Source organism: Bubalus kerabau, chromosome X (assembly GCF_029407905.1).
Source record: "Bubalus kerabau isolate K-KA32 ecotype Philippines breed swamp buffalo chromosome X, PCC_UOA_SB_1v2, whole genome shotgun sequence".
NCBI lineage: Eukaryota > Metazoa > Chordata > Mammalia > Artiodactyla > Bovidae > Bubalus > Bubalus kerabau.
In genome coordinates this window covers 64,621,092-64,633,167 of record NC_073647.1, presented here as the reverse complement: position 1 = coordinate 64,633,167, position 12,076 = coordinate 64,621,092, and the positions used below count along the sequence as shown (strand labels likewise).

Genomic DNA, 12,076 nt, shown 5'->3' with positions numbered 1-12,076 from the left:
CATGACTGTGGTTTTGTCATTTAAAAATGTATTATCACAGAGTATTACTTATGGCTAGAACAAAGAAAAAAGGCACAAGACCTTTTTTCATTGTTGCTTAATGAAATAACAGTCCAAGTAGAAATTTATCCATGTAGTGTCACTTGGACTGCAAGGAGATCCAACCAGTCCATTCTGTAGGAGATCAGCCCTGGGATTTCTTTGGAAGGAATGATGCTAAAGCTGAAACTGCAGTACTTTGGCCACCTCATGCGAAGAGTTGACTCATTGGAAAAGACTCATGCTGGAAGGGATTGGGGGCAAGAGGAGAAGGGGACGACAGAGGATGAGATGGCTGGATTGCATCACTGACCCAATGGACATGAGTCTGAGTGAACTCCGGGAGTTGGTGATGGACAGGGAGGCCTGGCGTGCTGCGATTCATGGGGTCGCAAAGAGTCGGACATGACTGAGCGACTGATCTGGTCTGATCTGATCTGAGTGTCACTTGAAAGACTTCAGATTGGTTGTTTGGCTCATGCCATGCTAGGAGTGCGTGTGTGTGTGTGTGTGTGTGTGTGTGTGTGTATTTCTGTGTTAATATAGTTAATGTAATGTAATTCAATCGTGTCCAACTCTTTGCAACCTTGTGGAATGTAGGCCTCCAGGCTCCTCTGTCCATAGGAGTGTCTCACTGGCCCAGTGAGAATACTGGAATGAGTTGGCATTTCCTCTTGAAGGGGGTCTTCCCGAGCCAGGGATTGAACCTGCATCTCATGGGTCTCCTGCATTGCAGGCAATTGCTTAACACTGAGCCACCCATGTATAGCCATAGTTAATACGAAAGGCCCTTCTGTGGGCTTAAGAATTTTTGGAGGTTCACTATAAACAAAAAACACCTCCTTTTGAGATAAGCCTTTTTTGGTGCATACTCTTGAGTCCATGTCCCTGCCTCTCATTATGGTCCAGGTACCTAGGGCCCTGAATTTACTCCCCAAGTGGCCCCATGTCCCCAGCCCCAAGAGGCATGTGTGTGCCTCTTCACTGAGTCTGTGCTTCTGAGGGTTGAGTGGCACAGTCAGTGCTATACTCTCAGGACTGAGAGAAATCTAAGAGGTGGTGGCTTTGTATACAGGCCACAGGACAAGTGGGCCACATTATCCACATAGATGTATGTGACGCCTCTCATGGTGAGGGAGGAACCTCAGCCTTGCTTCACTGAAGGTTGCTGAAGCTCTAACGTGTCAGGCTTCTCTGGGTCTCTGAGAGATGGTCCCTAAATCAGGTCAGGGACAAACCCTTTCCTGTTACTCTGGGTGTTTGTGGGTTTCCCTATTTTCACATGTATTGAATATATTCTCACTGAGTCCTTCAGCCTTGAAAATTTGGGGCTTCTTTAGGATAAGACCTGTCTTGTACCTATCTGCCTCAGCCAGGGAAGGTTAGGGTGTTTTGATCTTTTCCTTGGTTATGGCTCCATCTTCTGAAAGGATGTGATCCAAAACTCTCCTTTATTCCACTACCTGGGAGATTACCATTGGGAGAAAAAGAAAGGGGTATGGTGGGTGCCAGAGATGGAAATGGTTTTCTGTTACCACTTAGGGATAGTTTAATGATACTACAGTTAGTGATGAAGAATCACTGTACTCTAAGCTCCCTATTTTCAGATGCTTGTAACTGCAAGGAATACAAAGGAGTACACATTCAAAACTCTTACCATGGCAGGGCTCTTGGAAAATGATGTTTTGTGAAATGTGGTATTATTAAGTCCTCTGTGATATGAATCACATAGTATTATAGCATAGGTTTTGAGGCATGAAATTTACATTTCTTAGAAGTCTAAGCAATGGTTTATGTGCGCTTAGATGAGGGAATGATCTCATCACCAAATCCATGAAGAAAATCAGTTTAAAACTATTCCAAGAGGCACCTAAAACTTAGCTCTTTTTCTCTCCCTCTCATTCAATTTGTTATGTACTCCAGTGCCTTTATTTCCATTTCCCACCATATTTTAGTCCCCATCAGTTCCTTATCAATTATGAACTATTTCGTATATACAGAAGATAATACAGCATATATGTAAGGTATATCATAATAATATAAAACCCTGTTTACCCATCACACAGCTTGAAAATTAGGACATAGCCAATGCTTTTGAATCCTACCTGTGCCCTCCATGATTCACTTTCTCATTCCTTCCCAGAGGTAACAACTATCTTGAACTTTATTAATAATTCACTTATTTATACATTCACTGCATGGACATGTTCCTTCAAATTACATTATTTCTTGCCCATTTTGGAGTGTATGCAAATATAATTATCCTAGATGTATTACTTGTGTTTCTCCCCTCCCCCATCACCCTGTGTTGGTGAGATTTATGTATATTGATGTGTACAACTTATAAGTCAGTTTTCATTGCTGTACAGTTATCCATCATATGAAAATCCCACAATGTGTCTATTTCCTGTTTGTGCACATATGGGTTGTTTTCATTTTTATCTTTTTGCAAATCATTGTGCAGTGGACTTTCTCATTCATATTCCCTGATGCCCATCCATGAGAGTTTCTCTCGATTCTCAGTTGAGGGCAATTTTATACACAATGCCCCCCAACCAAGGAACATTTGATAATGTCTGGAAACATTTTTGGTCGTCATAACCGAGGATGTGCTGCTGGCACCTAGTGGGTAGAGGCCAGAGACACTGCTCAGTACCCTACAATGGACAGGACAGTCCACAACGCAGAATTGTCTCTTCCAAAATGTCAACAGCTGAGAAGCCCTGATCTCCAGTACATTCATAGACATGAAAGTCCTGGATCATAGTGTGCGCCCAAGTTCTGTTGCAGGGCAAAGCCAGTTCTGACCCCATGCTGGAACTGTTCCTTTGACTTGTTTTTCATTGCTTTTGTTCTAGTCATACACAATGGCTGCCTCAGAGAATCCTGCCCCTCTGCCTAACTGTTAAACTAAACTGCTTTTGTTCAAGACCCTATCCACATGTGGATGACTGAAAGGAAGAAGTTCAACATCTCCTTCCCGAGGCCTGCCATTCGAAGAGATATTGACAACATTTATGGGCTTTTCACTTTGTTTCCTCACCTCCTCCCACCTGATCTATAAAGGAATCTTGTATCCAGACCCTGATAAGATGGTTATTTTGAGACATTAGTCAGCCATCTGATAGGTCGGATGGCTTTCCAGATAAAATCGCATTTCTTGCCTCAACACCTTATCTCTGATTCGTTAGCCCATCGTGCAGGGAGCAGAGCAAGCTTGGGCTCAGGAACAGGTCAACTGTACCTGTTGTTGATTAGTCGTTAAGTCCGACTCTTTTGTGACCCCCATATACTGTAGCCTGCAAGGCTCCCCTGATCATGGAATTTCCCAGGCAAGAATACTGGAGTGGGTTGCCATTTCCTTCTCCAGGGGATCTTCCTGGCCCAGGGATCAAACTTGCATGTCCTGCATTGGCAGGTGGCTTCTTTACTGCTGAGCCAGCAGGGAAGCCCCTCAACTTTACTAGGTAATCTCAAGTATCTTTCAAAATGATTGTACCGGTTTATATTCCCAATAGCAGGAAATGAGAATTCTACTTGCTCCACATTCTTGCCTACTTAGAGCATAATTACTGTCATTATCTTTTTTAAGTCGTAAGATTTTTGTTTTGTTTTTAATATTTATTTGACTGCGTTGGGTCTTGGTTGTGGCAGGTGGGATCTTTGTTCCAGTGCGCGTTGTGGCACGTGGGCTCAGTAGTTGCAGCTCTCTAGTTGTGAGACGTGGGCTTAGCTGCTCAGCAGCATGTGGGATCTTAATTCCCTGTGTGCATGTCTGATTAGTCATTCAGTTGTGTCTGACTCTTTGAGACCCATTGGACTGTAGTCCTCCAGGCTCCTAAATCCCCAAATATTGGGATTCTCCAGGCAATAATACTGGAGTGGGTTGCCATGCTCTCCTCCAGGAGATCTTCCTGACCCAGGGCTCGAAGCTGCATCTCCTGTGTCTCCTGCACTGAAGGAGGATTCTTTTTACCCACTCACTAGCTGTTGGGAAAGCCCCTTAGTTCCCTGACCAGTGACCAAACCTGCTTTTCCTGCATTGCCAGGCAGGTTCTTAACCATCAACAACCAGGGAAGTCCCAACAATATATACTATATGAGGCCATTGTTAAGGGCCGCCCTGGTGGCTTAGATGGTAAAGAATCTGCTTGCAGTGCAGGAGACCTGGGTTCAATCTCTGTGTCAGTCTGTCCTCTGGAGAAGGGAATGGCTAACCACTCCCGCATTCTTGGGGCTTCCTTGGTGGCTCCGATGGTAAAGAATCTGCCTGCGATGCAGGAGATCTGGCTTTGATCCCTGGGTCAGGGAGAACCACTGGAGAAGGGAATAGCAACCTCACTCCAGGATTCTTGCCTGGAGAATTTACAAAATTTAAAACTGGCCTGCATAAATAGATGATACGAGTATACAAAACAGCTGGGGGTATGAAGAAAAAGAATGAGAGACTTGTGGGAGGTGGTCATTTTTATTTAACTCAGGTATTTACAAGTTAAAGAACTCTTTTCCTGAATAATACCACATAACTGGCATAATCAGGAGGGTGGGAAGCGAGGAAGCCACTGGACTACTCTGTTTCTGCTGAGACCATCACAGATTTTGGCTGCGAGACCACACTGACTCCTTCTCCATCTATACAGTCAAAGTAGATGTCTCATGCCTTGCCTTTTGATACCCACAAAGCGAGGAACTGTACCCCGGGACCTCTATGGTCACTGATGCAAAAGAAGTGAAATTTTATGAGCCCACACTCACTAACAGAAAACAGAAACCACAGGAGAATCACGGAATACACCTCATTCTCCTTCCAAGTCTCACGGGTGTTTCTTATCTACTTGGAAGAAGCTTATAGTCATGGAATCTAGGCCATCCAGGCAAGACGTCAGGAAAGGGAGACTTGGTTTCCAACTTCTATCAAGACTTACCTGGTGTAATTGGGATTGGGATGGAGTCAGGTGAGCTAATCTATGACATTTGCCCCAGGATGTAAAACTGAAGGTGGAGATGCCAGTTTGGAGGCCATGGTAGTAGTCCACCGGAGAGATGATGGTGTCTTGGATCAGGGTGACAAAAGCAAAGGTAGTTAGGAAGTGGTTGGATTTACATTTTACTCAGAAAACAGGACTCGCCTGTACATTATGGCAGGGTTGAGGGAAAGAGAAAAAAAGCCTGAGGATCAATACTTCCTGTCACTCCTGTCCTAGACATCCAGTTTTCTTTGCAAACCCTCAAGCCTGGTCTGGGAGCCCCTCTGATGTATATCACCATATCATGTGTTTGGGAATTCCTTGTTTCATCATCTGTATTTCTACTACACAGTCATATCCCCAGGGGTCGATGTATGTGACCCTCTGTACATGGGCATAGCATTCAGCCGCAAAAAGGAATGAGAGAGGCCAGACACAAAAGGTCACATATTGTAGGATTTTATTTCTCTCAGCTATCTAGAAAATGTAAGTTCATAGAGGTAAACAGAAGATTAGTAGTTATCAGAGCCTGGTTGCAGTGAGGGGGAAATGGAAAAGGACTGATTACTGGCATGGGGTTTCCTTTAGGAGTGATGATTTATTTAGGGACAACAGAGAGAATGGCTGAGAAGCATTGTGAACGTACTAAATGCCTGTGACATTCACCACAATAGTGCAATCATATTTTTAAACATAAAAAGCGCTTATTGGCTTAAGACTTCTGCAAATAGATTGGGAATTGACTTCAACAAATGCTGGGCTTCCTTTGGGGCTCAGCTGGTAAAGAATCCTCCTGCAATGTGGGAGACCTGGGTCTGATCCCTGGATTTGGAAGATCCACTGGAGAAGGGAATGGCTACCCACTCCAGTACTCTAGCCCGGAGAATTCCATGGACTGTGCAGTCCATGGGGTCGCAGACAGTCGGACATGACGGGACTGAGTGACTTTCACTTTCACTTTTCAGCAGATGCTGAAATGCATGCTTTAGGAAAACGCTTTGAACATAATACCGGGGAACAAAATAGAGGAATATTTGAAGATATCACTAAATTTTTAAAAGATGCCCCTATAGGGTTAAGGGAGCTACTGAAGAGAGCCAATAGATGTATTTGCCTCAAGAATTTTATGATTGTGGTGTTTCAGTGCTCCAGATGATAGCAGCCACGCTCCTAACATATCCCCTAGTGGGCATAGGCACTGGGACATATGGCTCATAAAGTTAAATTGAGTCTTTGTCACTTAGAAATGGGCTTGACAGCTTGGGACCCAATGGACTATCCCCATTGAAAATACTGAGTATGAGCTAGGTAAAAGAAAACAAGGCCAGTATAAGGGGTGAAATCTATAATGCATAAGCTCTATATAGGGCAAGGTTGATTATCTTCACTGTGTCTCCTACTAAAGGCCATAACTCCCAAATACCATCACCTGGGAGATGGAGTGGGTAAACATTTAATATATGAATTTGGGAGGGGGTGTCACTGTTTAGTGTAGAGCAGGTGATTATCCCAGTCATGAAAAGAAGTCTCTCTTCACTTCTCGGAGCCTTGAAGTGAATTGGGGAGCCCCGATGAATCCCTTTTCCGCTCCTATTTTTACTCCTTCCACTCTCCAGTCTCCATTCTCGAGGCATCCATGTCAACTTGTATGTTCTTTTCTAAGTAACTTTAGCAACATTAAAACCTCCAAATTCTCTTTCTGTCTTTCACAGGAGGTTGAAACAGTTGTTCATATGTGATCTATGCACTTTATCTTTTTTTCTTTATATTTACATATATATAAAGAAAATTAATAAATAAATATATAAATGTATATGTATGTGTGTGTGTGTATATATATATATATATATATATATACTATTGATGTATATTGACTTACAAAGTTCCAGGTGCACAGCAAGGTGATTAAATTATACATATACACATATATTATTTTTCAGTTTATTTTCCATTATAGGTATTTCAGGAGATTGACAAAGGGACTACAGTTCCCAGTGCTATATAGTAAAACTTTGTTGGTTGTGGCACACCTTTTTTTAAAATTAGAAATCTAGCATTCTATTTATACTAAATCAAACAAGTGGAATCAAAATGTCGTAAATATTTTAGTTAGGCAAACATTAATAAGTTTTCTAAAATATATATTATACGTACTAGTGAGTAGCTATTATTCACTTAATACCATTGTACCATGAGTGGTCAACACAAACGTAGGAGAGTTCTATATCACCAAAGCTACCATTTAATAGAAAAACCTGACACATATCAGAATTACCTTAGAATTTTTTGAAAAATGCCAAGGTATTGCTTTTATTCTCCAAAGCTACAGATATGTTGCTAATGAGCAGCCATGCTTAAAATCAACTGGACCATATGATGACCTTTTAGTTTTATGTAGTTTGTTTCATTTTTTCTATTCAGTGCTCCCGTTTAATTCAGTTTATGTTTTCCAATTTCTCCATCTCTTACCTTTGATGTTCTTTCTCAAGGCTTTATGAACTTTTTAAAATAAGTGTATCTCTGATGACTTGAGCTGACACTAGGTGGCAACTGAGGACCACACCCAGCTTCGCATACCCCAGGGTGCCGCCTATAGGGACATTGCCATTTCCTTTTTGCAATGGTGCAATGTAAAGGACAGAGAAGGCAATGGCACCCCACTCCACTACTCTTGCCTGGAAAATCCCATGGACGGATGAGCCTGGTAAGCTGCAGTCCATGGGTCGCTAGGAGTCGGACACGACGGAGCGACTTCACTCACTTTTCACTTTCATGCATTGGAGGAGGAAATGGCAACCCACTCCAGTGCTCTTGCCTGGAGGATCCCAGGGATGGGGGAGCCTGGTGGGCTGCCGTCTATGGGGTCGCACAGAGTCGGACCCGACTGAAGCGACTTAGCAGCAACAGCAGCAGCAATGTAAAGGAAGGGACTCCTGAGGGCTCCAAGTATGACCTGGTGCTGGAAGGCTTCCATGCAATCTGAAAGCCTTGATCACTCATTGGACGGCGGTCATGCCAATCCTTGCCTCCTGGCAAAGGAGCTTAGAGCTGGCGCTGGAGGAAGTGGTCGAGGTTGACCCTTCCAGCTCCACCTACCGTCGCCAGCCCATCAGGGTCTTTCCCGCCTTGTCCACCGCCAGCTCAGCTTCGGTCTTGGTGGGCCAGTCTGCGGGCCACCCCCTCACCATTCCTGTTGTGGGGCCCACACCAGCAAGTCGCAGACTCCTGTTCCCTGTGCAGCCGACGTCTCTGCTGTCCCCACCCCCACCCCGCGGTCCCACTGCCAACAGCGTCTCCTCAGCGCAACACTCAGCCCGGCGGCCGCCATCTTCCCCCCATGCCTCACTGCAGGACGATCACTGTCTGGCACGTCTCTCCCGCCATGTCTGCCACAGAGGAGAACGATTGGATCCCAGGTGGCCCGGATAGAGCTGGTGGCCGGCCGGGCCGTGACCCCAGTCTCCTTGGGGTCCGAGCATCTGCTTGGGAGGGGACGGAAGGAGTCGAGGAGGCCACGGCTCTTCTGGCTTCCTTGGAGGTCTCCAGAGCCCTTCCCGGGGAGCAGGGTTGGCCACAGGCCACTGTGGAAGCGGAATGTGGTAGAGAGCCGTTAGAGGACGAGGAGATGGAGGAAGATGTAGAGATGCAGGAGGACGAGGAAGAGGGTGAGATTGACTTCGACTTGGAGGATGTGGAGGAGGAGGAGCACCTGTCTGGAGAGGGCGAGAAAGAGGAGGATGACAATGAGCAGGAGGGTTCGGCAGGGGTTATAGGCCTTGGGTTCTGCGTGGACACGTTTGGGCCCCTGTACTGGAGTCACCTCGACTCCTTTCTACACAATTTCCATGGCAACAAACGTGTCCTGTTCCGGCCTCCCACTGACCGCCTGATGGCCAGGGGCCGCTCCCAGCCACCCTCGGAGCCTGGAGAATGTCCATTGCCTCCTCAGGAGCAGGAAGACGTGGGAGAGGGAGGCAGAGTCTTGCAGGGTGAGTGGCCGGTGGAGGGCGCTCCACCCTGGGAGCTGCGGGATCCTGCGGAGGGGGTTGCTTCCTAGAAGACAGAGGAACCAGCAGTGGAGGCCGAGTTCTGGGCGAGGAAGCCCTGACTGCTGCCTCTGAGACTGGGAGGTTGAGGCCTGTGATCCCGGAGGGGCTGAGGCGGGCAAGTGGTGGCTGAGCCCTTGTGGGGCCATTGAGCTCAAAGGCAGGTAGGTCTCTAGCTGTCACGCAGTGGGTCAGAACTCTCACAAACCTCCGAGCACAATTGACACAAGTGGAAGCCCAGTTCTGTAGACCTTCATGGTCTCGAGAAAAAGCATGCTGCCTTCTACCAACCTAGAGGCAAACAAGTGGCATCCCTCCCTTTTGGTCAACGGCTTTAACAAATGTGAATATTCTCGGTAGGAGGATCTGAGAAAATGATGACATAGCACAGGGGCACTTCAGTGATTGAAAAGTCTTTAAGCCAAACGAACATTTTCTTCCTTTTAGGTTCCAACAAACACATACAAAATGGTATCAGTATCAACTGATTTGGATCCCTTCTCCAAAGGGGCCAGAAATAATCAGAGAGATCTGTGTGCCGATCTACTGGAAAGAGGGGAAAAACGTTTGTGAGAATTGTCAATCAGCAGACATGATGGGGGGCTAGAAATGTATCCAGGTATTATTTGTTGTTTCTTTTATTAAACCTATTTCTCTTCTCTCAGGCCTAGACTCTGCTGCTGATTTTAAGTTGGGGTATTTTCCCTGCCTAATTTTGACCCCAATGTCTGCATCATTCTGCCCTAATGATGAGGGCGAGGATCATTATGAAAACACTGATGAAGAGGAAGAGGATGGACATGAAAAACCTGAAGGACTCTAAATGCATGTGGTCTCAGCAAAGAGCAGCTCTGGGTAATACAGGTATTATTGTATAGGCTTTAGTATGACATAACCATTCCTGACACATACCTGTTACTAACAGCTTTATATTTTTTAATTTTTCTTCTGTAAATAAGAAAATTGTTGATATTTAATTTTGGAAAAGCAGTTTATTGTTAATAATGTTTTCTAGATGATGTAGGAGGCAGTATAGTCTGAAATGTATTCATAGCCACAAGTCCTTTGTCCTGTAGCTTTAAGTCTACTACAGATGGGAAATTTATCAGACCTGGAAATGGAGACCAGTGCTTGTTTAGAGAATGGTCACCAGAAGCAGCAGCTACAGTGACTAGGCCATGCATTAGCTGGGTCATCATCACCTGGCCACAGAATTGTAGTCTCTTGTACTGGCAATGACTTTGAGAGAGCGATTCCTTACAAAGTAGTGAGATGTTAAGGGTTTCAAGAGAACTGCATTTCAGGATTAATTCACAAATATTAGTTCAATTTAGATTTTTTATTCAAAAGAAAAGGAAACTAGTCTCAGTAATATTATTGGTTGTCACTGAGTTGGTAATTAAATCTTTGTTTCGCTTTCCTCTATTCATTCATCTTTTAGTCTCTCTCACTCACTCTCTCACTCTTTCTTAGTTTTCATGCATGTGGATGTTTGATAAAGCCTCATCCTCATTTTACACATGTGGAAGCTGAAGGTCTGGAAATATAAGGGATTGATGATTTGTGCAAGGAACACCAGTTTTCAAGGTGGAATGACTTATTTAAATCACAGTGTGGCCTTTCAAGGAAACAGCAAGCATTTATAGTGGTGGGCAAGAGGGAGATAAGTTTTGGGTGAGCAGTGATGTGCTCCCTGATCACCAAGGGTCTGGGATACAAGAAGAAAACATTTTTGTTTTCTCCTTGTTGAGAAAATAGATGTACATAGTATTGACTCATGTTTAGAAACTCACTGCATGTTATTGAGGTACAATTGTTAACTGGCTCTTATTTCATCCTACAGTGGGAAGGCAGAGGAAGAAGCAGACAGCAAAAGAAAAGATGAATCTGTTCTTCATGGATATTCTTGTTTTCATTAGCCTGAAATACTAATTTTGTTTCAAAGTTTCAATGCCCCAAAATGATATTAACTATTGACATCTGACTTTACTCTTGCCTTTTACAGAAAATTGATAGTATTGTTCACATTGGAAATAAAGCTTGTTTGAAATTAATTCTCCCTTAGCCCAGTCAAGTTGACACGAAAATTAACCATCATAATTCCTGTGGAGAATACTCACCCTGTACATTGCCCATGAGATGACATACTTACAGGATGATGACCTTCCCCGTATAACAAAGACAATTTGAACAGGTCCTAGGTGTCAGGGTGCTCTAACAAACACATTTGTTAACAAATGTATTTTCTTAATTAAGAATGAAATGGATAACATGTTTATAAAGTAGTCTTTCAAGGTAAGTTAGAGAAAAAGGTATTCTAAAGGCCAGTGACTAGAGGCCCATCCCTTTGTCTCAATTTATTCTGCTCCTGCCCAAGGTCAAGATTGATTATCTCTAACTTGGATCATTAACAGCCTCATTCTCTCTGATTTTCTGCACTTTCACTATGATGTGTCTAGGAGTGAATTTTTGTTTTTTATCCTGCCTAGAACTCACTGAGCGTTTAGAATCGGTGCATTTCACTTGCTCTGAAAAATCCTTGGCCATCATTTTCTTCCCCATTTCTCTCTCCTGTCTTTCTGGGATTTGAATTAAACATATACTGTGTATCTCTTATCCTACTGTTTTTCATATTAATTTATTTCTCCAGGCAGAATTCTGGATGATTTCTTCTACTCTATCTTCCAATTCAATAATTGTCTTAGGTTTATTTTTCTTGATTACATTTATCACGATCTAATGGTTATGCCAAGTTTTATTTATTTATTTATTTTTTGCTGAGCTTCATGGCTTGTGGGATCTTCCTTTCTCGACCAGGGATTAAAACCAAGCCACTGCAAAGCACAGTGAACGCATGAGTCCTAATGGCTGGAGACCAAGAGAATTCAGTCTCTGCTGCTTTTTATGATTTTCTGTTCCCTGAAGATATTTTAAAACATACTTTTTAATTTTTTGAAATATGGGCCATAGTGATTATACTCTACTCTTCATTCTGGCTGTCACTTACAACATATGTTTTTTTCC

General features: G+C 43.8%; 1 long non-coding RNA gene across 1 annotated transcript; it reads left to right on the top strand.

The window, feature by feature from the left end:
- Nucleotides 1-8,861: 8,861 nt before the first annotated feature.
- On the top strand, nt 8,862-11,106 carry LOC129639661 (uncharacterized). Its single transcript, XR_008708533.1, has 3 exons — nt 8,862-8,995; nt 9,718-9,907; nt 10,896-11,106. It is a non-coding gene; the product is annotated as an uncharacterized LOC129639661 (long non-coding RNA).
- Nucleotides 11,107-12,076: the final 970 nt, after the last annotated feature.